Source organism: Dermacentor silvarum, chromosome 10 (assembly GCF_013339745.2).
Source record: "Dermacentor silvarum isolate Dsil-2018 chromosome 10, BIME_Dsil_1.4, whole genome shotgun sequence".
NCBI classification, from domain to species: Eukaryota; Metazoa; Arthropoda; class Arachnida; order Ixodida; family Ixodidae; genus Dermacentor; species Dermacentor silvarum.
Window position 1 is genome coordinate 18,093,466 of NC_051163.1, and position 27,895 is coordinate 18,121,360.

General features: G+C 45.5%; 2 long non-coding RNA genes across 2 annotated transcripts in view; both read left to right on the plus strand.

The window, feature by feature from the left end:
* LOC119466201 (uncharacterized) overlaps positions 1-27,895 on the plus strand; it is a 46,874-nt gene that overhangs the window by 7,115 nt on the left and 11,864 nt on the right. The gene's annotated exons all lie outside the window — the stretch shown is intronic.
* LOC125940607 (uncharacterized) lies at positions 18,090-27,395 on the plus strand. Its single transcript, XR_007463793.1, has 3 exons — positions 18,090-18,179; positions 26,358-26,427; positions 27,210-27,395. It is a non-coding gene; the product is annotated as an uncharacterized LOC125940607 (long non-coding RNA).

Sequence of the window (27,895 nt, forward strand, 5' to 3'; positions counted from 1 at the left end):
AAAAATGGCTACGGCATACGTGTTTTAATTCAATTCCGTGGTATATTTTCCCAGTCTAGATTACTTTCCTTATACTACGCTTTTATTCATTCCCATATTAATTACTGTATCACTTCTTGGTGCAAAACCTACAGCAGCCACCTCGTCTCCCTTCAAATTATACAAAATCAATCCCTTAGAATACTTACCCGCAGTCCTTATCGCAGTAACGCCAAAGCACTCCTACATGCCAATAACATCCTAACGGTCGATAACACTTTCAAATACAAGCTAGGTATATTGTTGTTCAAGCAAATTAACAATCAGCTTCCTCTGTTCATCATCCCTCAATCCAGCCTAGCGAATACTAACTTGACTAGGTTTGCACGTAATCAGAATTTTGTTTTACCTTCAGTTCATAACAACTACGGCAAACAAACAGACTATTTCAACGGAATACGTCTCTGGAGTACCATACCACCGGCAATCAAAATCTCACAATCAATTGGCAAATTCAAAAAAGAACTGAAAACTTTCCTCACATCCATGTCATATTCAGCGTAATTGTGGTTACTTCTTTTTACTTCCTTTTGTTGTCCCGCTCCCTATTATACCAAGCTGTTCACAACCTTTTGTCGATGAAACATGTCATCAGGGGTTGTTTTACATTGTTGAAAATAGATGCCACTTCTCTTTGTTTTCTTTTTGTTTCGTTTATTTTCGCTACTTTTCACCCTGTAACCATCCGACAACTGCTTAGATGTGTTGAATTACCTTTTGTTTCTTATCCTGTCTAATTATTGCTGTTGTTTTCATTTTTTTCTTTTTTTGCTGTTCTTTTTTTCTCTCTTTCTCAAATTCTTTGTTTTGTCTGCGATCTATATTATTTTTGTTTTCACTACTGCTGTTTGCTGTTTTAGTTAATTTTGCTACATTAACTACTGTAGGAGGTCCCGATTCAGTCTCCGACTATGGCACCTCCCTCTGTATACACAAATTTTGTAATTCATTCAAAGCCCAAATAAAACCACTTCTGACTGACCTCACCGGTAAAACCACCTAGGTTGCCTGTTAATACATGTACACTTTTTTTTAATTTCATAAACGCCTTTCTCTCTTTCTTTTTTTTTTCTTTCGATTATTTAAAAGATCGCAATTTCAGCAGTTTTATGGGAACTGTTCGGAATGATTCTGTTGCAGGGAGACGCAGGGAGACGCGGATCCTGCAGGACAGCGAACTTTTGCTCAATGATTTTCGGTCATTCATTATCAATACATCCGTTTTAGGCTTTTTATATTCGGTTTTGTTGTCTCGATTTAGGCAAATCAATATTTTTGTCCATTCACAGCATGTTTTTATTCATCCATTTAAACACAATCTGTGCTACTTCAGTATCGCACTTCTTTCCCTGAAAAGTAATTTTCTTTCCCTGGTAACAACCCTCTACGTACACCTAGTGATGTCCTGGTGACTATATATTTGATGACTTTCTTTAACTAGTGTCATTGTCATGGGGCACTAGACAACCGAAAGCAGTTGTTTCTCATTGAAAATCTATCCAGTTGACCGGACGTCCATTTGCGAACGGCATTACATTGTATATAAATATACGGGCATAATAACCCACGTAAATATGTCAATGTCTTACGCTTTTTACTCGCAGGACCCCACGCTAACTTTATATTTGGCTATGTTCCGAAATCAAACGTTCCAGGTTTGATTCAACAGTCGCAAGTCATTTTTCAGGGATATTCGCACTCGATTTGATTCAAAAATATCACTATTCACACGCAGCAAGCGTAAAGACATTCCTGTGACTGGCGGTCAGCTTATTCTATTGATATTCCCGGAGGGGACCCTGTAGTGATTTTTAGCCGGTCTCTGGGCGCCACCTGCCCGCCACTGGCGGGCTTTTTGCCGAGGTCACGCTGCTGTTTTGAGAGGCAGAACTGCACTGACGCCGAATAAAGCCTCACCACCGGGACTTCCAAAGGCACAATCGAGTGCAGAAGCTTGGAGACCTGGACATCCAGCGGAATAAATTTGTGCTCTTCTAGCTTGGCCACGCCGTCTACGACTCGGAGGCGTGGTGAAGTGATCGAACGCGTATGCATGCAATGTACCAATCGATTTTGAGAAGTGAAAAAAAAAAAAGTTCATTTCCTTCGCGTTACCTGTGGTGTAGGAAATCGTGCTGGTGTAAAAGTTGTCGCAGTTTCACCTGAAAGGCGAAGCATCAATTGCGATAGCGAACTTGTAGAGAGCTATACGGAGTAATGATAATAGCTTTATCAGCTTTATATACTTGGACATGCAGCAGCATCGGCAACACGCAGAACTGTTGTCGACGCCATCGGCGTTTTGCCCGCGTTCGCTCAAAATGCGCGCGGCGTTGGTGACTGTTGCCGGAGCCTCTGATATAAATAGGCACTGCGTGCCGCAGCTAAACGTCGCCTCCCTTCCCTCCCCCTCCCCCACGGCCTCTCGCGCGTCGGAAGAAGGCGCGTTTGCTCTACATATATGGTGATTGTAAAGGAGAACAGAGACGCCTACTTCTGCAGCCCTTAAGCGAGCACGGCGCAGAACGCGCGTTTGTTCTCCGCCGTGCGTTCACTCCCCGTGAAAGACGCGCCCCTCGCGCCCTTTCACTCGCACATACAGCGTTCGGCGCGCGGCGACGATTTCTTCTCCAAATGACGTCATACAGAACCTCACGGCGACGGCGACGGCGACGGCAGAAATCTGCTTTTGAGTGTCCATATAATTGCTATCGCAATAATAAACCGGCACGCGATAGGCTGGTGAGCGTTGGCGATCAGCCTTTGGAAAGAAGCGGCGCTGGCATTTTGGCGAGCTTATGTGGATCGAGTTTGAGATGAGGATGGCGCCGCAGACTAGGAAAAAGAAAGACTGACACTTTGGACACGTACACGCAACTGTAAAACATTTTTTTTCATATACCTGCCGATAGCTATTAATTCCCGTTCATCCTGACGCCATTGTGCTCTTTTGCTCAATTTCTTGTGCTTTAGTTTATTTTCGCATTTATTTATATCTTGATGTTGCCTGTGCACATGGCTTCGATATAGGTTAGCACCAAGTTCGATGTAGTGCTGTTAAACTTTTTAAATGCGAATCATTTCTTGGCGAACATTTGCCACTTTGACAGTATCTATCTATCTATCTATCTATCTATCTATCTATCTATCTATCTATCTATCTATCTATCTATCTATCTATCTATCTATCTATCTATCTATCTATCTATCTATCTATCTATCTATCTATCTGTCTAGTCTGTCTGTCTGTCTGTCTGTCTGTCTGTCTGTCTGTCTGTCTGTCTGTCTGTCTGTCTGTCTGTCTGTCTGTCTGTCTGTCTGTCTGTTCTTTATGTCTGTCTTCTGTCTGTCTGTCTGTCTATCTATCTATCTATCTATCTATCTATCTATCTATCTAGCCGCCTACGTCTTGGTGCTCTCATGTTGCGTTTCATTAACTTGGTAAGTACCAAAAGTGGCATAGCATGACAAGAGGGTATGACGAACATTTAAAATGTGAATGTCATAACATGCGTGTCATGTAGGTCATGAAACAGCCGCCTAAAATGACAATGACCCAGCGGAAAAAGATGAACACTCAAAAACCACTGAAATGGGTTCGGTCAGGGTACTAAGTGAAGGAAACACAAAGGACGATGGTAGAAATCATAGTCATGAACCTGATTCGGCAAAAATGACAATGACTCAGTGAAAAAAGAGTAACACTCAAAAACCACTGAAATGGGTGCGGATATCGGCACTAAGTGAAGGAAACGCTAAATAATAATGGTAGTAGGCATAGTCATGACCATGACTTAGCAAAAATGAGAATGACTCAGCAAAAAAAAATTAATACCAATGGAATGGGTTCGGATGTGGTACTAATGAAGGAAAGGGCTAATGGTTGATGGTCGAACTCATAGCCATGAGCATGACTAAGGCTTTTGCCTTAAGGTCTCTTAGGCGTAACTGAAGGGACTCCTGAGGACGTATGGCATGAATGCGATGACATGCGCGTCATATAGGTCATGCGTCACGCAGAATTGCCGCGCGACTGGCCGCTCGAGGCACTTTGCGTGTATATAGACGGGCTTCTTTCACGCTCGGAAGAACACTTTTATGTAGCACGCATTGAGCAACAGAAAGCTGTATCGAGAGTTTTTCATGTTGCTCTACACTTTTCTCATTGACACTTTGATAAATAGGACAGTACTTCTCGAGTTAGATAATTAATTACAATTACCCAATTGTCACGAAAAAATTACTGGCGGCTACTCCACTGTGCTGGAAACAATACTTACTAGGTTTGCTTCGCGTAACGCCGTTCCTCTTTTTTTAAATCATGCTGCGTGATAGCTGGGACACCCTGTATATTTGCACCACCGTCCAGGTCGTTATTAATAATTCCAAGCGATTTCCAAGATAAAGCTGCTTTACTTATTGTTTTTTTCCGAGTACATTTTAATTCAAGCTACGTCATTCATTTTTTTTGCATCTTTTACAGTGAATTGATATTTTCTTGTCTTGCAAATTTGCAAGAATGCAAATTCTAGGTTCAATGGCTTTATCCAACCGAATCTTGCCCAGTCCACCATAGCGATATTAGAACGATTAAGAAGAGAAAAAGAATGAAACCGAGAACTAATAACTGCAGGACTTCATTGCGATGGCAGAAAACAATAGCATTAATAACCACCTTGTCAAAGCAAGACATCAGTGTCGGATAAACATGCGAGAACACGCCGCATAATAAAGACGAAGCGGGAAGGTGGCTTAACAAATCAACAAAATATACAGGGTGTTTCAGCGAACACTTTCAAAAAATTTTAAAGGTTGCCTGTGGCAGACCATAAAATTCTAGTTCATGAGCAGGTCTACTCGAAGAGGCAGACATTACCTGCACAAAAGAAATTAAATGCATAATCGACTAATTACCAAAATTTGACTAATTAAATTTTCAGCTGATTACTTTATGGCCCATATCGCAATTTACATATTCTAGCCGTGAAGTTCGAAAAGCGGGTCCACTTGGAACGAATTCTCAGGATGACACCAGTTTCGGGATACTAATTCCCGAACTCTGTGCAGAAATGCATTGGTTTTCCAGATACTTTCTTAACAAAACGGCGTTTTATGCATTGAATCACCATATTAGATGGAACGCCAATGCAATTATTCGCAAAGTTCGGGAATTAATCTCTACAAAAATAGTAATGGCGTTTTACGTGCCAAAACCACGATCTGATTATGAGGCACGCCGTAGTGGGGAGACTCCGGAAAATTTCGACCACCTGGGGTTCTTTAACGTGCGCCTAAGTACACGGGTGTTTCGCATTTCGCCCCGATCGATATGCGGCCGCCGTGGCCGGGATTCGATCCCGCGACCTCGTGCTTAGCAGCCCAACACCATAGCCACTAAGCAACCACGGCGGGTGTGGGGAATTAATGTCTCGAAACTGCTGCCATCCTGAGAATTCGTTCCAAGTGGATCCGCCTTGCGAACTCCACGGCTAGAATTAGTAAATTGCAATATGCGCCATCAGGTAATTAGTTAAAAAGCTGAATTCTTGAACTTTTTTTGATTATTCGATTATGCATTTCAATTTTTTTTAATAAGTAATGTCTGCCTCTTCGAGTAGACCAGCTCATAAACTAGAATTTCGCTATCTGCCACAGGCAACCTTTCGCTGAAATACCCTGTATATGCAACCCTCTGCGCACTCATTTTGGAGTGCACCGTCAAGGTATGCGAGTTCTTTTATTGCGATAGCAATTATATGGGCACCCCAAGTGGATTTCTGCCGTCGCCGTCATCGCCGCCATCGTCGTCGTCATCGCCGTGAGGTTCCGTATAAAGTCCAACGGCGATAAAATCGTCGCCGCGCGCCGTATGCGAGTGAAAGCGCACGAGGGACGCGTACTTTCACAGAGAGCGAACGCACGGCGGAGAGCAAACGCGGCAGTAGTGCGAAAGGCCGTGGGGGGATGGGTGGGGGCGACTTTGTGCTACGGCACCAACGGTGCAAGGGGATCTGGCGACTGAGTCTCGCACGCGAAAGGAGGAAAGAGGGAAAGCAGCGTGGGAGGGAGGGGGTGCGGCTTCTACTCTGCCCGCAGCTGCGTACGTTGTGCATATGCGGGCGGTCGCCTGTACCGTATCTTGAAAGCGATCTGCAGACGGCTCATAGCTTTGTACGCGCTGTGCTTTCGCCGCTCAGCTTCCGTTGAAGTGATAGACCGCACGAACCTTCGCTCGCTGCTGCTGCTGCGCTTTCTCACGTCAGCGTTTTGACAGCGGTTGTTTGCGGTCGTCGAGTGGGATCTATTCATGTTTGCTTGTGCGCGCTGACACCATGCTTGTTAATTCAGTCAGTAAGCGAATGTGTCCAAGTTTATACAGCCAATAAAACTACTATCCTTACTCCATATAGCTCTCTAGTAATTTGCTATCGCAATAGGTTGCTTCGCCTTTCGGGGGAAACTGCGACTTTTTTGAGGTAGCGCTAAGGATAGAGTTCTTTCGCAGACATTCCCCTTTTAGTTATTCGCGTGTGGTTGAGCTGCTAGGCCAGGTTGGTGGTCAGCGAAGATCCTCGTTTCTGGTAACAGTTGTAGGCATCTCACTGAGCCGCTAGGCAAGAATCCGCTTGCTTTAAAAGTAACACACGTTATTTTGTCGTTGCTTAAAGCTCAGCTATTTTAGACAGTGGGTGTTCATTGCAGGAAACCAGAAGAACGATTTCAGAGAGGTCATATTATTGCGATAGCAATTATGTGGACACTTCAACCTGATATCTGCCGTCGTCGTCGCCGTCGTCGTCGCCGTCGCCGTGAGGTTCCGTATAGATAAAATCTTCGCCGCGCGCCGTATGCCCCAGCGGAAGCGTGCGGGGACGCGCGCTATCACGGAGAGCGAACGCACTCAATCTCCCACGCGCAAGCAAGGAAGCGGAAAGCCAGCGCCGGAGGGAGCAGGGGAGGGGGGGGGGGGGGCACTTCTCTGCCAACAACCGCGCTCGTCGCTCGTCCGCACCGTCGCTTATCTCCACATGGCTCTGACCTTTATGCGCCGTGCAACTCAGTTTCCGTTGAAACGATAGACCGCACGTACCTTCGCCCGCTGCTGCGGCGTATATGCGCTTGCTACCAGCGTTTTGACAGTCGTTGTCTGCAGTCATTCAGTGTGATCTATTTATGTTTGTTTGTGCGTGCTCACACCACGCTTGTTCATTCAGTTAGTAATAGTCGGGCCACATTTTCCAACGCACGCTACACATGTAATGCTGCCCGGATCGGCAGTGCAGCGCTACAGGTGTGTCCCTTCGCACGCGCTGCCCACGGGAAGCGCTTCTCATCAACACCACTGTTTCACACGCGCCTTCTCGTGGTCATCGAGTCTCTCTTCATGTCGGTCTACTTACGCCGCAGCACACCTGCTTACTTAATCAGCTCATGTTTACTACAATTCATATTGCTACCAAAGCCGCTCACCTTACATCGTATGACATTGCTGTGTTGCTATCGCATTCATTGCTTCGCCCTTAGGGCGAAACTGTGCCATTTTTTTACAGACCACAAGCTTTTACGCCTAATACTGATTGAGAGAACGTCTTACAAATTTCAAGGACTTGAGTAGAATTAGTGGGCGAAAGCTGCTGCCTGTAGAGTTACACCTGATGACTTCCAGCTCTGTGGCTCGTGGTGGAACCAGTTATTCAACATAAAGTTAAACAAAACACAAGGCTTCATCCTCAATGATAACTCTGCAGAGAAAACTTTGCAAAACACTAAACAACTTTAAAGTAATTACTTGTTAACAATCAGAAGTTTTAAAATGCTTGGGATGTTCCTGCTCAGGAAATAACACTTCGAATGCTAGTTATTCTAGCATTGATAGTTACTGATAGGTGATAACATTGATAGTTACTAACATTGTTAATGACAAATGGCATTGTTAAAGAAACACTTGCAAGCCCAGACTGAAGTATGTTTGGTTGTGGTACGTAAAACCGCAGCATTAAATTAAATTCAGAAGTATGTTTTCACCTGCAGTCTACATAATTACGGGAAATGTTGCGCGAATGGTTATGTGAAAGTGCTTAACGGTCAGCCTTGCTTGCTTCTAACGGTTTTACCAAAAACGCGAACTCGTTGTTGCAAATGAAAAAAAAGGCCAAATTACTATCAATGCTAAGTTCTTTAACAACACTGAAATCATTAGAACAACAACGTTCCAATAACTACAACACCTGCTGTGGAAGTTCACCAATAGTTGCATTTCAACGACGTTATCGGACAGTTTGTCTCGATTCGTATTAAATATAGCATGGGGGGCGCGAGGGGAGAGGAGTGGTAGGCTTTGGTGCAAATATCTTTGCGTACACGTTTAGAGCTACCTGCATCATCGAGGGTATACGTGTTTTGTGGCACACGTACAAATCGAGAGGAGTGTCGTCGAAAACGCCCGTACATTATTTACCATGCCCACTTTAGTTTCGGTGCTCTTCACTTTTTCTTTTCTTCCGGGGGTGCGGGAGGGGGGGGGGGGGGATGCTGGTACATAGAAAAAGTAGTAACCTAACCCTCCATGTTACTGAAAAATGTTAAAGTAACTATGTTAGTCGTTACACTTACCAAAAGATTTAATGCGTTACCGGTGACGTTGCTACTTGCAACGCGTTACTGCCAACACTACAGGAGACTCATGAGCACCATGCAACAGTATTGAAGCAATGGCACGAGAGGACGTTGATGTTAGCACTCGATTATTAGCACATATTCACAATGGATATACACAATGCGACGATAAGATAAAAACGCTACAACTAAACGCAATAATTTGCAATAAAAAATTTTAAATAAATGTTATTTGTTTTCAAGAAAAGAAGACATGAAAGAATACGTCTGTTTATTGTGTGTGTGTTTTTTTTTTCGTTTTTTTTTTTCATGGACTCCATGCGCTAAGACTCGTACCAAACTATAGAGTAGCTAGCTGCCAAGAAACGAATGTATCATCGCATTATTTCGGAAAGGTTAGATAAATAACGCAATCTCGCAATAAATAATGTACGAAGTTCAACGAAGTATACGATCTCGTGATGTCAGATAAACAAAAAGAAAAACGTAAGCACTACAGATTTCAGTGATTTATGCAGGTCATAACGGACTGCGTGACCGTAGCAGGCTCTCAAAACGCACGCCGGCATTTTCTCACGAACACTGTTAGAAACCGAGCAATGTCAGAGTGCTGTCTTTGAGAAATTGACGATGCGCTGTGAGAGCGTGCTGGATTCATTTATAGTGAAGGGACCCACGCAACGCACCTCACCACCGACACCTTCATTATTACCGGATTTATTTATAACGCTGATGTGGACCAAGCGTTACTACAAATAAACGTTTTCTGTCCCTGTCTCTCCAGAACAAGTTTCTTGCTTTACACACAGTGTCGTATTCGACCTCTGACACATCGTGCATAGGCACTGCCACCTTCGGAGTCTGTGCGGCCTTCAAAACTATAGATTCGTGAAACCACACACGAATTGCGAATAGTCATTGCCACACGACAGCACAGTGGTTAAAGCGTCGGGCTTGCTATTGAAAACTACCATCGAGGAAATTGTTACATGAGTCATGCGGGCGTTAGGGTTTATTTTCAAGAAACAGCAGCCTTCTAGCAGGTGTCGGCTTTCGTTAGTATGCTGGAATGAGACCGAGTATGGAATGCTGGAATGAAGTAGCTGGAATGAAGTAGCTATGGGCACCCTACACTGTTCAGAGGGCGCTACGACGTTTTCATTTTTCACCCCAGCGTCGTGAACACCAGTCGCTAGAGAGGTGATGAAAATTATACGCCATTCCTAAGGATAGCGGTCATTTCGTCGCTCGTCTGAGTGTTATGCCCTGCGCATGCGCACTTTCAACGTTTTCACAACTCGGACACTCTTGCCCCTTGATAAGCGGTCGAAATTGTCACGGCGAAAGTATGCAGCGTCCCTCCAGTTTTGCTTCCACCACTCGTTAGGCTGCGTGTTCTGCCACTGCTGTCTACTCTGCAAAGCTTTAGCGCAGGGTGCCTATAGACCGCTATAGACCTTTTCGCTGTTTACAAGCATCGGACGGCTTCCGGTTTGCCTCAATGACGTAGTCCGCTAAATATAGCGAGCAAGAAAGGCAATGGTTGAGATATAGATTAGCAGAGGCTCTATTCTGGACACGCATGGCGGCTGCACGGCCGCCATTATCCGCCATCTTGGCTGTCTCATTGGCTGTCCAGAGGTCACGTGTTTTGAAATTTGTGCCGGGAAACGGAAATTTTGCAAAATGCAATTTTGCGTTCTCGTCAGAATGAGGAAACGTGACGTGGAGCTGCAAGTTTTATCGACTAATACTTTTTTGTGGCCCTTGGCACCTATATTGCGACTTTAGCGCTTTAAAAAGAAAGTGGACGGTAGCGTGGAGAAGCCCGTGCAGTGCATCTACAATTTCGCGAATAAGTGGTGGCGTTCCAAGATAGCCGGCATGTCAGCTTGTTCATTGGCTGAAGGAATATCCCGCGAGGAGCGTCACAGGAAGGGCTGTTTCGTAAACGTCAATTTGACGTTGCGTGACGTTGCGCTGGGCCGCCATTGCAGAGATTTTCCGCCAGGAGTGCGTTTGTGATCCTGCATAGCAGACTGATAAGGCGCGTGACCGGAAGTTTCTTGGGAGCCGCACTATCGCTGCTGTTATCGCGCGAGCGAAAAGGCGAATAGACGTAGCCGTCCGATTTACTTATATTCAAAACTTATTAGAATCGAGAGCCATTTAATGTACTACGAAAAAAAAAGAAAGAAAGAAAGAAAACGCCTGTTCTCGTTTGTCTTTCATTTTCTTTTCTTTTTCTTTTTTATTGCGATAGCAATTATATGGACACTCAAAAGCAGATTTCTGCCGTCGGCGTCGCCGTCGCCGTAGCCGTCGCCGTCGCCGTCGCCGTGAGGTTCCGTATGACGTCATTTGGAGAAGAAATCGTCGCCGCGCGCCGAACGCTGTATGTGCGAGTGAAAGGGCGCGAGGGGCGCGTCTTTCACGGGGAGTGAACGCACGGCGGAGAACAAACGCGCGTTCTGCGCCGTGCTCGCTTAAGGGCTGCAGAAGTAGGCGTCTCTTTTCTCCTTTACAATCACCATATATGTAGAGCAAACGCACCTTCTTCCGACGCGCGAGAAGCCGTGGGGGAGGGGGAGGGAAGGGAGGCGACGTTTAGCTGCGGCACCAAGTGCCTATTTATATCACAGGCTCCGGCAACAGTCACCAACGCCGCACGCATTTTGAGCGAACGCGGGCAAAACGCAGATGGCGTCGACAACAGTTCTGCGTGTTGCCGATGCTGCCGCATGTCCAGGTTTATACAGCTGATAAAGCTAATATCATTACTCCGTATAGCTCTCTACAAGTTTGCTATCGCAATTGATGCTTCGCCTTTCAGGTGAAACTGCGACCACTTTTTTTTTTTTGCAATTTAAATCGAAGAAATTGCGGAAGACTGCGGGAAGTTCATAGTGGCAGAGGGCGTCGCTGCTTCTGGGCCGGTATTTTGTAGCGATGCCTTTCCGATGACAATGCCTTTTCGCGCTTTTCGCGCTTGGTCAGTGGTCATAGCGACGGTGCACTCACGTTATCAACGGGATCAGCCGGCCGTGAGCGGTGGATGATAAGACTAGTATAGAATAAAGCATAACGCTCGCTACAAAATACCGGCCCTGCATGTCGCGGTTCTCGGTCTGCTTGATCGCCGATATCACAGATCGGTGCGTGCTTTATCAGCAGTTTCAGTTGTCTTACTAAGTATGAAGGCGAAAAACGATAAAACGGAGAAGCTTCATATGGGCTCCACGGAACAGAAGACGTTGAAAAGCGGCGCAGTAGACGAAGATGGCTGAAACGGTGCATCAAACGTCTTGTGCGGCTCTGTTTTGTGCGAACAGTGGCCACGCAGTCCAGTTCTCCCAGGATTTTTCTTTTGGTTGCCCTACAGAAACAGGCAAGCACAAGTTTTTCACCGTAAGCAGACTCGTTTTTCACGGGTAAAAGTGTGATTTACAGGCAGTAAGTTCCCGCGACCACTTCATGATACCAGAGCTGCTATGCTTCACAGCTGCGGGAGCTGTCATAAAATGCTAGTTATGTCACGCAGCAGAATTTTTTTAACAGCGCGACACAGGACGAACAAAGGTGGAACAGGACAGAACGTTCTGTCCTGTGCCTCCTTTCTTGGTCCTTTCTCGTGCTGTTCAAAAACAAACAAACAAAAATTGCCACCTTGGCCTTGCGAAAGTGTCTGTTCAGCGAAGCTGTTGACAAATACCATTGCAACTGCCGAAGGGGGCATGAAATGCTTTGTGGCTTTAGAGTAATGGTGGTAGTGCTATTTTAGAGTAATAATATGCATGGGAGTAATGGTAATTTTAACAGTACGCCGACGCCCATAGCGGTGCTGCAACAACATTAAATTCAGTTGCTAGGCTGGTTATGTTATATAGGAAATGCTACGGACCGCCCACCCCACGTCGCAAGCTGCCGTTGCCGTGGCAGCTTGCGCAACAGTAATCTTTACCGGGAAACGTATGCGGGGAGCGCTAAGTGCTTCGCATTGCTATCACGAGCGGCTCATCAACAGTTATGTGGTTCGGATGCGTGTTTTGAGCTTGTTCTTTATTGAAACGTATGCTGTTCTGTATGTCGTATGCCTGATTCCAAAGAATGAACGCAGTGGTCGCTTCACTTTGCTGAGTGCTTGTAGCATCTGCCTTACCGGGCCATGAGCCATTGCATTTTTTTCTTGTTTACGGGGAATGAGTCCTTATGGACTTACGGGCTTTGTTCTCTGAATAATCCTGCCAAATAAAATACTGCTTAACAAGAAAACACAGGTTAAAATTTTTGGTCACAGAGAGAGAGAGAGAGAGAGACCGAGACAGAAGAAAGGGGAAAGGCTGGGAGGTTAACCAGATGGGAAAATCCGGTTTGCTACCCTGCACTGGGGAGAGAGGGGAGGGGGAGGTAAAGTGACAGCAAAGTAGAGATAAAGAAAATAAGAAGCACAGACACAATCACAATCGGTCACAGGTGGCACAGCACAGTAGCACTTGCAGCCCTATAAACATTTGTCAGGCCTACAGCCGCTTGTACAAGTCTGTTGCCCTTAAAAACTGAAAGAGTGCCCTCGTAGCCCTCCGCTGCGATGGCTTGTGATGTCGGTATTCTAAAATAAGTTCCTCTGTTAGAGGTCTATGGTCAAAACGCGTCATCGCGTGTACGAGCGATCGTCTCTGTAAATGGTTACGAGGACAGTCACAGAGAAGGTGCTGAAGAGTCTCCTCGCTACCACAGCACGAGGCGTCGTCGGCCCATCCGATTCGGAATTCAAAAGACTACTCCTAGCCATATTCGAAAAAGTAGGGTAGCTTCTCGACGGCTGGAATGCAAAGGCGTAGAGAGGAGTCTAAGTTGTGCAGCCGGTTGCTTTGAAAACTTCCTGCGTTCCACAGGGAGAACGTGATATCGCGGGTGAGCATTCGAAGTTTTCGAACGGAATCTGTCCTTGATAACGGTATTGGTACCTCTTCTTCGCCTTGAAGACCCGACCGAGCAGCGTTATCGGCGTGTTCGTTTCCTATGACACCACAGTGACTTGGAAGCCACTAAAATGTCACGTGGTGTCCTTTCTCAGTCAAGGTATGGATTAGTTCTCTAATCTCGAATACCAGTTGTTCGTGTGGTCCACGTCTCAGGGCTGATAGCAAAGACTGCAGGGCTGCCTTCGAGTCACTGAATATTGACCTTCTTGAAGGCTCCAGAGTGAAGCGATTTATCCCTTCCCTCCATGTCTCGATCCATCCTTCTTTTCATCATTCATCCCTCTATTGCGATAGCCTTACATTATTCGATATTTACTGTGCAGCAATGAACCACATTGTTTCGTTCTCAAGACTTTCGAGACAAAGTAGACCGTGAAACAGCGCGTATTTGCGAAACAAGAGAACTGAATCAAGTGTTCGTTAGTTCATGCGCCGGCGCGGCAGCACAGACCAAGGGATTGTGCATACGTGCACGGAATTGAATTCAAGACAGCTGCAAGTTTTCACACATTTAGCTAAGTCGACAAGACTCTACCGCAAATAGTCCCGATATATCGCTTCTGCGCGATATATCGGGATTTGACGTCAATGTATTCGCGTGCTGAGTCAAATAAGACATCTGAAGTAGCATCTGGCTTGTGTGTTGTCTGAATGTGGTTCTCTGGTTGTAAGGAACGAAAAATTGAGCCCCACGGATCGTCCTATTCTCCTTGCTCATGTCGTTTCTTGTATTTCACGGTAAAAAATTATTGCTCTGAGCGGGGTGAAGGCGAATGCTATTGCCGTGAAGCGTTTGGCGCTGGAAGGACGTACTAATGGCAATGCTCCCGCAACGGCATGTCGAGCGTCGGCAAGCCCGTCGACGGCGTGTTTTCGTGACGACGCCCCTAGCGGCACACAGTGTAGCTGTAATGTCATTGGCCGTTGCCGATGGAGCTGCTAAGCCAGTATGGCGGACGGCGCAACTTCAAGAACAACCGCCGACTATCATAAAACAGACTTTTGAGTACGCTTATCGCAGAAAAAAGGGGGGAGAAAGAGAGAAACGGGGGAGAGATGATCGGATGAGATCAATGGCTTCATGTTGCGAAGCCTGGGCGGCGAGCTGTTCGTCAGAGCAACGGTGGCTAGACGCTTGCCTTGTATCGCTACTCTCGTTCGTGCTTGAGATTTCACAGCTGTCGTCGCTTTTCACTAAGATATCTAATGCCTAAGATTAGGCGAAACGCACTCTACTAAAAGCTGCTTCTAGAATCTTCAATCCCCTTGGCATAGTCTGCCCGTTTACTGTGACGGCAAAGCTGCTGCTTCAGCGCTTGTGGGTATTAGAGAGCACATGGGACGAAGAGCTGCCTGAAGAGATGAAGAACCGGTGGAAAGAACGGTGCGCAGATTTCAGCCAACTCTCTTCTGTGACGATTCCACGATGTGTAAGAGCTGGCCTGGAGGCAGAGATAGACACTGCGGAGCTTCATATCTTCTCTGACGCCAGCTTGAAAGCATATGGAGCTTGTGCTTATTTGAAGGCAGTGGACATCCGTGGCAATACAGTCATGTCGCTAGTAGCAGCCAAATCGCGCATAGCACCGATAAATGTGCTAACGCTGCCTAAACTAGAGCTCATGGCAGCAGTAGTAGGAGCAAGGCTGATGAAATATATCCGGTCGTCATAGGATTCAAGGTTTCGGCCCGGTGGCACGTGGTCTGACTCCATGATCGTATTGCGCTGGATCCATGGGCAACAAAATAAGTTAGGCCAATTTGTAAAAAAAAATGTGGTTGATCCCTCTTATATAGGAATCGGTATAGAACACGAAAGTGAAACGTGTCTTCAATGACATGCGGAGGCACCACATGCTACTTGCTCGAAAGCTACAACGCGCCGCAACCGACTGCGCTTACGAACGCGCATCCAAAGTGCATCCGAAGCGCAAGCGACGCGCGATGCGCCGCTCGGTTAGCACGGTCCCAAACAGTGTCGCCGTCTGGTGGCCTCCGGCGGAAGGCATCACCGGCGGTGCCAGCGTCTCCCATTAGAAACGCCCGGCGGTCGGCACACTAGTAAGTATATTCTAGGCACTATAGTCGCACTGCTGAGACCACCGAAGCGTTCACTGTCGGTGCGCGTTAGTGTCATAATGCAGTACTTCTCTTTTCTGCTCGTAGGCGGCGGCACCGCCCCGAGCAAGAGCGCGGGTACACGGAGGAGTGTTAGATATATAAGGCGCGTCTGTGTAGCTCTCTGCAATTGCGTTTGTGGCGCAATGGGTTAAACGCTAATAGAGTGACAGAGATAATAGACGCGACTGGCCCGGAGCCATGGCGTTACTGTCCAGGCGATCACAATCCATCCGACTTATTGACTCGGGGAATATCTGCAAGAGCCTTGCGGGAGAGCAGCAACTGGTGGGATGGTCCCAAAAGGTTGGAATAGCCGAGGTCAGCATCTCCTGAAGAATCAGACACAATTCCTAAACCTTGCCAGGACTTCGAGCCAGCGTATGACCCGCCAAGCGTTCTTCACCAGGCACAACGTCGATCTGCCAAAAAAAATCTGCTTGTCACAGCTTGGCTCTTCCGATTTGTGAATCGAAGTCGAAGAGTGCCAGCAGCTACTGTGAAAACAATATCAGCAGAAGAGCTCATCAATGCAGAAACGTTTTGGATCTGTCGTGTTCAACGAGAGGCTTTCCTTGTAGACATACAACGGCTTTTGCATGGAAATACCGCTCCTAAACACTCCGTCTTAAAAGATCTTCACCCTTTCATCGACCAGAGTAAACAACTTCGACTCGGAGGTCGACTTGAACGAATGGACACGACGTACGAGGAAAAGCATCCGATTATTTTACCGGGACACCACTACTTCACAAAGTTGGTAATCATCGAAGCGCACTGTAGATCAGCAGGTTCGCCATCGTTTCTGGATTATTCGTGCTCGGCAGGAAACCAAACGAGTTAATAATGCCTGCTTTCTGTGTAAGAGAAATAGCGTGAATCCAGCAAAAGTGCAATATGCTCCCTGACACTCGATCGGCTTGTTTCTTCGAGACAATTTGAAGTAGCTGGACTAGACTTTGCAGGACCACTCCATATAAAGCAGACTGCACTGACTGCCACCGCCTGCAAAGGATACATTCTGCTACTCACCTGCGCCGCTCACCTACCCGAGCAGTACACCTAGAATTGACGAGCGGGCTCTCGGCAGAAGCCTTTCTCCTAGCGTTCCGTAGATTTCTAGCTCGCAGAGAGTGCCGCAGGCACTATATTCGGATAACGCATTGGCCTTCAAAAAGACATCACGGAACCTAAGAGACATATGGGATGATACGAAAAGCTCCCCTTTTGCATCCTTCCTAACCAAACATCGCGTCCAGTGGAAGTTCATTGCGCCAGGGGCGCCCTGGTGGGGAGGTTGGTGGGAGAGGTTGATCCGCTCCATCAAACCTTCTCTGCGGAAAGTACTTGGAAAGAGCTACCTGAATAGCGAAGAGACTGAGACAGTACTGCTTGAAGTGGAACCAGTGATCAATTCACGACCCTTGACCTACACGTATACTGACGCGATGGAACCTTCAGCAATATGCCCAGCCCATTTTCTTGTCGGGCGGCCATTGATGGCGGTTTCAGGAACACACAGCTGTGAATATGAAACGCGGTGCGCGCAAGACCATCTGACCAAGAAGTGGCGGTACCGTCAGAAACTGCTTGACCACCTATATGGGTACGATGGATACCTCGAGTTGCGCTCATTGCATCGCTACCCATCGGGTACCAGCAGGGACGTAAAAGTAGATGACGTAGTTCTCATCGAACAGCCCGACATTTCAAGATGTATTTGTTCCCTTGGGCGCATAGTCGAAGTTTATCCTGGCCAAGATGGTGTAGTGCGGGCCTGTAGGATCAAGACACAAAATGGCAAGTTCGTACGGAGACCAGCACAGAAACTCTACAAACTCGAGTTGGCCTACAACTCCTTGGGGCGGGAAGATGTAGAAAAATAAGAAGAAAAGTACGCAGACTAGGACTGCAGGAAAAGAAAAAGAAGTGAAGAAGCAAGAACAAATGGCTCCGTGTCTGGCTTCTCGCGTCGGCTCGTAGTTTTTCTATATTTTAGCCTAATGCAGCTACTCTGCATGAACAGCCGTTAGGCAAAAAATAAAATAGATATATGCTTTTTTTTTTTCAGGCTCTTTTGTTCTTCCCAAAGCTTGTGGACTCTCAAATGTCAGTGTGCATTGTCTAGGTCATGAGGGTAAAAATACATTACTTTTCATGTTTTGCAATTATCCACCCTTCTACTTGCCGCAGAAATACATAGACATTGTTCGTCTTTTTTTAATCACGTCACTGAAAAGAATAAGGAGAGGCATGCGATGCATACTAATACCTACGTCAGCACCTATGTATGAATACAGCGATATTTTACTGCAAACTTGTGGTCTACACGAGTGATCAGGTACAGGATCCACCTAACATTACCATGTACGCTGTGAAATTTGCATTCGTTCTAATGTTTGCAGTCATTGTTATGCTGATGTAAGTACTGTTGTGATTCCTTCCTGTGCTAAGCTATTAAGTTGCACAAAGCGTATTATGTGCTCACGTCTTATTTTCTTTCGTGCTCCTTTGATGAATGCATTCTTACATTAGGCTTTCTTGGGACTAAAGCCATTGATATTTCTCTATCGAGTTTGCGATTTACAGTGTTGCTCCTATAGTGTCTAACTCATTCGTATCGGAAACCTAATTATGGACGTTGCATTTTAAAGGCCTCTCTTGGAGGTTTCGTGTTATCAACTGAACGTGTGTAGCCAATGCGCAGCCGTCGTTCTGCGCAACCAGTGGGCTGCAGCGTCTTCGTCTATGGCATGTGAAGCAAAGAAGAGTCCACCAGTAAAATTCAGGGCAGGTGGCATGATCACCGTATTTTGCGATATCTGTTTCACCAAGCGTAGATATGAGTACTCGGTCGCTGAACCTTATATATATATATATATATATATGGCCAAGCCTAGTTAGAAAAATGAGAAGCACAACTTCGCGGTTATCTTAGGTTTATTTAGGTTTCGGCCGGGGTCCGGCCTTCATCAAGATCTCTTGATGAAGGCCGGACCCCGGCCGAAACGTCAGTAAGGTCTTGTTATGTTTTTCCTACGTGCTTCTATTTTTTTAACTACTTCTGTGCCGGCTCCGGTTACTCTTTACTTCACTGATATATATGTATATATATATATATATGACCGGAAATTATAAAACCTACTTGACTGTATAGCAAGCAAATGCACCGAAAGTACCTGATTCATTTCGTCAGGTTCTCCGTCATTTGTCCACGTGGACAAATTTACGCGACATTTATTTTGCTGTAACGTACCACGTTGTATAAGAATAACAAAATTTGCCAGCGTGTCCGCAGCTGTTGCCATTTTCGATGGTAGCCGAGGACGGACCTCTCGGCCTCTACCTCCTCGAAAAGCACTTGCCTAGGTTAATGCCGTGAATCGTGTGTGTGTGTTTTCTGATCACCCTCTCTTTCTATGTGTGTGCATTTCTCTTTTATCTTTTCTGTCTCCCCTTACCCCTTCCCCAGTACAGGGTAGCAAACTTGATATCTACCTTCCGGTTAACCTCCCTGCCTTTCCCATCTAATTTATCTCTCTCTCTCGAGTAACTCACCGATGTTTCTAACTTTCTTATCGACAAAGGAGACACTGTTTCAACGCGCGTATAATGTACTCACTAGTGAAAAGAAAACGCCTGCGGCTTGCTTCGTAAGCCGCCATCTCTGTTTTGACATCCTCCTGTGCGGCAGAGGCCACCACCGGTTGGTTGGCCAATTGTCATCCCGCAGCGAATGCTTTCCTATAATTCCTGATATTATGCGCTTCTTTTTACATGCGCCGCTGAAATGCGTATTCTCCATATCAAGCTGCCTTTTTGCGACACGCCTACCTAGCGAATTACCTCGTTTACATGAGATGCGATACGATTGAAAGTTGATACCATACGCTCGTGTCACATTCATGCAAACGCAGCTAGCAACAGATTACGTTGGTGCGAAACCAAACGCTGATGAGTGCTATCGCCATTCCTGGGCTCACGTAGATGAGGAAAATTGAACGATAAATCAACCTTGTCTTCGAGATAGTTGCCTTCGACAGCTCCAAGGCTTACAGCGGGACGTTTTCGACTGGCGTATCCTGGTTAGATTACCTTGGGTGGTGTCAACAGAACCATAGCCAAGGCTGCAAGCCGGACGGCGTTTGGGATTGCGCGCTAAAACGTAGATCTTACTACCAATGCCACGGTACAGCGTACTTTTCCCCGCGCTCCCTTGGGCACCGCCATGTTTGATCACGTGGTGAGGCTTCCAATGCTTGCCGCAGCCTGACTCCGCTGCCTCTCCTTACGATGGCAGCACGTGACGCCGGTGCGGCGCCTCAGCCGGATATCGATGTACAAGCGACTGTCGTCGACAAAGACTGGGTGAACTACATTTAGCTTCGGCGAAAGTTTCAGAGAACATGTAAATGGCCCATATCCGTCCTTCTCGTGTTGATTACGCCCGGTCCAAATGGTGCCAGCACCACCATGTTCCCGAGTCCAGCGACCACGCTGGACTTGAGAGCTAGGTAGTTAGCATTCCATAACTAATAAACTTGAACCGCAAAGGAGGAAACAGAGACGACAGGATGGGCCGGGACAAGCACTCACTGCCAACTTAATTTTCTTTTGAAATGTCACGAATATATACACAGTGAAATAACAGAAAAATAAGGAAAAATAAAAATAGAAAATAAAAAGAAAAAGGGGAAAGAAGGAAAATGTAAACACATTGAGGAGAGGGTTCCCAAAACAACATGCCAACCACCGCTCTAGGGCACGGTACGTGTAGGGTTATGATTAAGGAACACTATTTCCTTTCGAAGGACGTGAAGGCACGTCACACTGACACACGATTTTAAGGACACACTAAACTCGTACAGCCTCTACTATCTCCCACGTTTGGTAGCAATGAGATTTGTGCAGAACATTGCACTTGTCGAATTGCGGTTTGCATCCCCACGTACGACAGTGGGTCGCTAAGTGACCTTCAAGTCCTCAGACTGGGAGGTGCCTCAACATGAGCCTGCGTGAGCATGCGAATGTCAACCGAGTACCACGTCACACACTCGCCAGACGGCGGGTAAAATACCCGTTCCCGTAAAATACCCATGGCATTTGCCATTTTCATTGCTGTCAAACTACGCTATCGATTTTACAGCATTTCGAAAAGACAGCATTATTCACTTAAAGCTACAACAATATTTCTCATAAGCTGGTCCTGCAGCGCGCTTCTTCCTGAAACTGGCCAGCATTGAGTGGACGCGCCCGCATGTACGAATGAAGACAAGGCATGCGAAATGAAATATTGTTCAGTACTATAACCTGCTGCGGACTGTGTGGGACTTCTGGATTTGTAAAGTGTTTCAACAATGTAACCTAAAGCGTTCACTTGTTAGTGTGGTGTGTTAGTCTATAAAACTGAGAGCCCTTCCACTACTGTGCAGATGGAAGCCAGCGAATATGTGACTATGGTGGGTCCTGCTGTAGTGAAGATTGCCCCCACGATGAGAATGGGCGTATCGTCGTTGGGCTTCACCCAACCGAACATGTCTATCATGAACGGAACGGTTGAGAAACTCGCGTTCAAACCTGGCCGTCATACCGGGGAAGTTGGCGCTAGCGTTGCCGAGGCGTGCACCACCGTTGTCGGGTTCCTGGAGGGCAAGACGACGCTGACGTTTGGCCTCAACATCGCGCTCCCGCAACTCGGTCAGGGTCGGCGGCTCTTCACTGATGTTTGGCCTGGGCTTCGGAAGCCGTCATACTACAATCGGTATGTCGACGACGAGCCCTTTCCCGAGCGCGTTCGTGGCGACGTTGCTCAAACGCGTTAGGAGACGTCGTCAGTTGCTCATGAATGGCTCATACCCCCTTAAGCAATATGGCTTATACCCCCGTAAACGCGGCCTTCCCATTACGACGACAGAAGTTCTACGCTGGAATAATTAGCGGCAAACGCAGCCAGCTGTGGGAGCAGTGGTACGAGCGCAAATCGAGGGACGCCAACGATCCAACTGAGGAAGAAGACGACGACACTCGAGCCAATGCTGATGATGATAGTATTTTTCTATACGCGGACGCGATCCTAGGGGAACTAGCCCTTAACAGCTTCACTGTAAAATGCACGATTAGCCTATGTATATGCCTGCAGCTCGGCGCATGTTTTGTGATTCTCATCTGCAAGTTCCCCTGAAATATACAGACTCATGGGCTGGTCTCCGTGTGTCGTATTTTTAAGGCTGTTGGGGCCCAGAACAACGCAAAAATAGTGTGTGCCAACTCTTCGGGATGACAAGGCCACGCTTGTGAGAAAACGCAGCGTAAAGTCATAGCGTAGCGACAATGTCTGCTTATTCTTGCTGCCGTGCCCACGGTCCCTTACGCTTTTGTGTGCAATGTTATATGACGTCACAGTTTCTCTGAGATCTGTACTGCTTCTCGGTGGCGACTTCGAACCGAATCTGGGCCCTACAGTGGCGGAGCAACTAAAACTGATAGCTGAACACAATCAGGAAATTAAGAACGGGAACATTTATATCAACGATAAGTTGAATGCAATAGAGAAAAAGCTTGAGAAAATTGGCGGGCATGAAAAATAAGTTTCTGACTGCACAAAAAGAATGGCAGAGCTGAAAATCGGCCTTACGGCAATGGCGATGAAAGTGGACGAGTTGGAAAATGGACGCCGGCGATCTAACCTTATCATATCTGGTCTGAAGGAGCAACACAGTGAAACAGCTGAATCCTTGCACGACACAGTTGCAAAAGGTGTATTTGAGTATATACTCGAATTTACTACCGCAGGAATCGAAAGAATTCATCGGCTCGGTGCTCGAAAGCCGGGTAATGAGCACAAAGTCAGACCAGTAATCCTAAAGCTACTGGACCACCATGACAAAATCAGCATCTTAAAATGATGTTCAGAATTGAGAGGCTCAATCTATTCGATAAGCGAGGACCGTTCCCAACCTATTCGTGACGTCAGAAGGAAGCTATGGCAAAAAAACAAAAGAAAAGCTTCGCCACCAAGAGAAAGTAACATTAACTTTCGATAAAGTTCTCGTAAATGGCCGTCATTTCATCTCGGACAAACGAAATGACATACTTAAGGCTGAAAAAAGAACGACGAACAAAACAGCACAGAACGCGCACTACTTTATGCCGTCAACGCCGACAATAGTGGATGTTAATTGTCGCAATATCATTAATAAAACGCACGAACTCCTGGATTATCAGTCAGACACTGTAGCACTCACTAAAACGTGGCTGCACTTCGGTATTTTAGACCGCGAGGTTTTGCCGCCAGCGTATGCGACTGTGCGCAAGGGCAGGAAATCAAGAGGCGCAGGTGTAGGTTTACTATTTAGGCACGGCAGACCCTCCGCAGTTATGCCTATAGCTCCTGATATTGAGGCAATATGGTATAATTCTACGTGAAGAATGAAATAAACTATGTCAGCGCTGCCTACAGACCACATGATGCAGCAATGTCATTTTTAGAAACATTTTATGATTATATGCACACACACATTACCCGCGGCAAAAAAAAAGATACCATAGAAGGTGACCTCAATCTGCCTGAATTAAACTGGGACTCGCTCAATTCGGCGACGATGACTGGAAACGTGATTACTGAAATCATGTTCACATTCAATCTTACTCAAATCATTATAGTTCCAACGCGTAGGAAGGGCCAACGATTTTATCAGTGATCACTTTTTAAAACCTTCCTTTAATGTAGAAAGATTGGAAGGCTTGTCTGACCACAAGATTGCTTCGTGTTCCTTAAAATATCCAAGTCCACTGCATACAGAAGGCCCAACGAAACGGGTACTTGCATTTAAGAGAGCGGACGACGCTGCCATCATGACATATCTGCTCGCGAATTTCCCAACTTCTTAGAACTCTCCTCAGGCGAACACTCGTCGGTAGATATGGTATGGACAACATTTAAAAGTAGTATTAGGCATTGCATAGACACATTTGTTCCAAAACATAAAAACCGTGACAAAGAACAATCCATGGATCACGCTTGAAATAATCCATATCAAGCGCAAAATAAAGGCGCTAAGAAGGGCTGGGAAAGCTTGCTCGTGCAATAGTATTGGGCCGTGAACCTCAGTGCTATCAAGGTTCTTTAAAAGTGAAGTGAGTGTGGTGAAAAAAACACTTCCTCAGTCACTCTCTGTACAGCTTCATTAAAACGGTTCCTCACAAGTTATGGCGATACATAAGTGTAAAGCGTAATAACCTGCGCCTACCTCGGGCGGAAAACGGAGCCAATCTTTTTGACACCTACTTTCAGTCTATTTTCACTGCTGATAATGGCCTTTTGCAACGCTACCCATCCATATCAAATAGTGAAGGCAAATCTTTCCACACCCCCTTCATATCATAGGCGGGCGTATTACCCCTTTGACTGAATGTGACGAAAAGAAAAGTACTGGTCCAGATGATATTCCAAACGCCTTTTTAAAGCGGTACGCTGAAGCCGCAAGTAGTTTCCTTCAGCTCATATATTTAAAATCACTTCGTGTAGGTCACCTTCCAGCTGAATGGGAAATTGCGAAAGTAATTCCTGTGCACAAGTTAGCTGACACTTCTTCCCCAGCTAACTACAGACCCATCGCACTTGCATGTGCCTCTTGAAAAATACTTGAACATATCATCCTAAAATATCTAACCCAATACGTTGAATCTAACAACTTACTACACCCGAATCAGCATGGTTTTCGTAGTGGCCTGTGGACTGTTACCTAATTAGTATAAACACTACATGTCTTTGCTAGACATTAACAACCAACTACAAGTTTATGTAATATTTATATATTATTGAAGGCTTTCGATCACGTTTCTGACCTTAAACTTATCTATACATTAAAATGCTTAATAGGAGATGGTCCGCTCACGCGTTGGATTTAAGATTATCTCTCAGACCGGTACCAGTATGTCCAGCATAATCACTATGTTTCAGATACTTAGCCCCCTTTTTCTGGCGTACCACAGGGTTCTATTCTGGCCCAACTGCCTCTTGTTGTGCATAAATGATATAACTAATCACACTGACGTAAACGTTTGACTATTTGCAGTTGACTGTGTACTGTACCACACAATTGAAACCCGTGATGACCAACTAACACTTAATTCTCTGAACGTAGTAGCTTAGTGGCGCGCAGATTAGCAAATGGTATTAAACGCGGAGAAAACTGTTTGTATGAAAATAACAGGCAATAAATCAGCCCTCTTCTTTCATTACTACATTAATGGTCTCATACTACGGATTGTTCCACAGTATAAATACTTGGGTGTCTTCATAGCTGTGACCTTAGCTAGACGCCCACGTGCAACAAATATCCAAAGGGCATTGAATAAATTGTTCTTTCTTAAACGTTCGCTTACCGGTTCTACGTATGAAACACGATTTGTCGCTTGCACCAGTCCCATCCGACTAATATGAAATATGCCAGTGTTATTTGGTTTGCGTACACTAAAAACAATATCCTTACACTTGAAAGGGTACAAATTAAGGAAAGCTGTGCGGTTTATTTTCAATCGTTATGGGCGTAGAGATTCCCCAACCGATCTGCTACAACTCACTGGCCTCGCAACTATGTCCAGCCCAGCCGAAGTGTGCATGCTAAAATTCTGGTATTTATTTTTACGCCATAGTTTCGAGATAAATCCCAGGTCATCGAATAGGTACAACCAAAAGCTATTAAGGGACTATGATACAACTCTTTCAGACAAACGCGCCACATACACAAATTCACCTTAGAGGAAATTTGTTCTACTAATAACGTAGTTCGATTCTCTTTTCTCCCACAAGCAGTTTGAGACTGGAATTTCTTGGATGAATTCATTGTTGTTCAGCCCAGGCTAGAATTGTTTACTGAACTCGCGGAAGAAGCTGTTTGCCATAGGTATATATCGTGTTGCTGACCGACTTTTTTTCTCGTTGTTGTAGTCTGTCTGTCCAAATGAATGGTTTGTGTAAAATTGTTCGAATTTCTGTTTGCCTGGATTTTATTTCCATTTTGCGTATATTCTGTGGTTAGCATCATTTCTCTGTGCATTTCATTTAAGTATTCACCCCCACCCTTGTACTAATCCCAGTAAAGGAAATAACAGTATTTCAAAACAAATAAATAAGAAAAATAAACTAGCGCAGCTTTGCTAAAACTACGGGTCTCTGCTGCACGAGATGTGGTGCTGACGGGCTCAAAATCAGCATTAAAACAACTGCATCGTGGCCTACCTCGAGAGAAGTTTACAAGGCAATCTTTGGCATTGAATAAATGTCTAATGAGCAAGGGATTTTACGTAAAATTTCAATGGATACCACCAAACTCTTTTTTTCCTGTAAATCATAACTATAGAAGAAGAAAAAAAAAGAAGCTCGCAAAATTCTAGTTAAATAAAGCACTTCACTGAAACAGTTGACAAGCAAGACTCGCTTGGAGAAAATAAACTATTCGACAAGCTTTCTAGGGCTATCGCTATGACGGTGCTCGTCTTCCTGGTTGACTGTTTAATCCCGTTGCCAAGTCTGGGCAAGTCTGCACAAAACGTGCGATGCGTCGCAGTTAACCTTATGTGTTCTTCCTTCCTCAGAAATATTTCCCCCAGTGTGGAGTTTCATTTCCCCGCGTTTCACAGATGTGTCGACGGTTATAACGGAACGGTAAGCAGTCATATATCTGTAATTGCGATTGTTTCTGGTTGACGTCGGATTATTTCTGTGTCATCGGATTGGCCGCAGTGCTCTATATGCGCTGTCGATATTTCACATTACGCGACCTCCTTACAATATCTTTATTATGTTCCTCGGTTTGCGTAGCCCATACACATTTGCTTACCGGTTCTACGTATGAAACACGATTTGTGGCTTACACCAGCCCCATCAGCAGGATGCGCGATGGCAATTTTGTGAGACCGAGATATACACGCATACAGAGCGTGTATGTGGTTGAGAACAATCCGCCATATTTTTATGGCCTTGCCAGATGCATGTCAATTGTCTGACTGATTTAAGCTATATATTTTGTGAAAAATGTGTCTTGTGTTGAGGTACTGTTGGTGCAGCCGCACTTGGTACATCCCACACACTAAATTTTTGATTGAAACACATACGTTGAGAACCTAGAACACTGAGCCAACTTGAGGAAGGCATTCCTTAGTAATTTCCATCTAGGCACATTAGAACGTCGCTCGCACTTACACTAGAATAATTTCGATCAGGCTGGCGACATCTACAAGGCAGCGTTAAGAATTAACTGACTGGGCAAAAGTAGACTCTCGATTGGGCCTCCAGATATTTTAGATAACTAAAAATGGAAAGACCTAACTATTAAGACCGTGCACTTGGGCCCAACAAGCCATGGGACCAACAAGCCATGTGGACGAGGAAAAACAAACAATGCTATGAACTTTACTTTTAAACACGTATTTTCTTCCATCTTTCAGCCCTGCAATCCACTGAGACGGCGCTACTGTGGTAGAGGCTGCAAGTGTAGCTACTGTGGCGACCCTTACAAGAGATATACGTGCCAGTTCGTAAAAAAACTTAAATTGAGGGAATAAAAATGTCTTCCTATATTGCTGAAAAACAGCAAACTTGAGCGGCTTTGAATAAATACAACCCAACTCCCACCGAAATTGTTGTGATTGCACTGGTAATTTCCTTCAAGTTCCGCAATTTGCTATAACAACGCGCACATAAAAACAAGGACGGATAAAAAGAACGACACACGCCACGAGCGCGTAGTCGCAACAGAAGGATTCACACATACTGTGGGTGTTTTTTTTTTTTTTAGACAATGCATATTTTTTTAAATAAAAAGGTAATGAGCGCAGCGAACGTGGTGTTTTTTTATTATATGATATTTAGGAGATGTTGACGCCTTTAATTGGCACCGGCTACTCCTTTTCACGTAGAGATATGAAAGGAAAAAATTAACCTACACGCATTAAAACTAAATTTCGACTCCAAATCACAATAACACAAAGTCCAGTCACATAAGTAAACTAATACCACACTAATACTGAAAGTCAACTCAGAAACACAACACGAAGTTCAGTCACAAAGGCGCATTAGGTAAACACAAATTCCAGCCACATAAGTACGCAAAACTGAGTCAACTCAGAAAAAC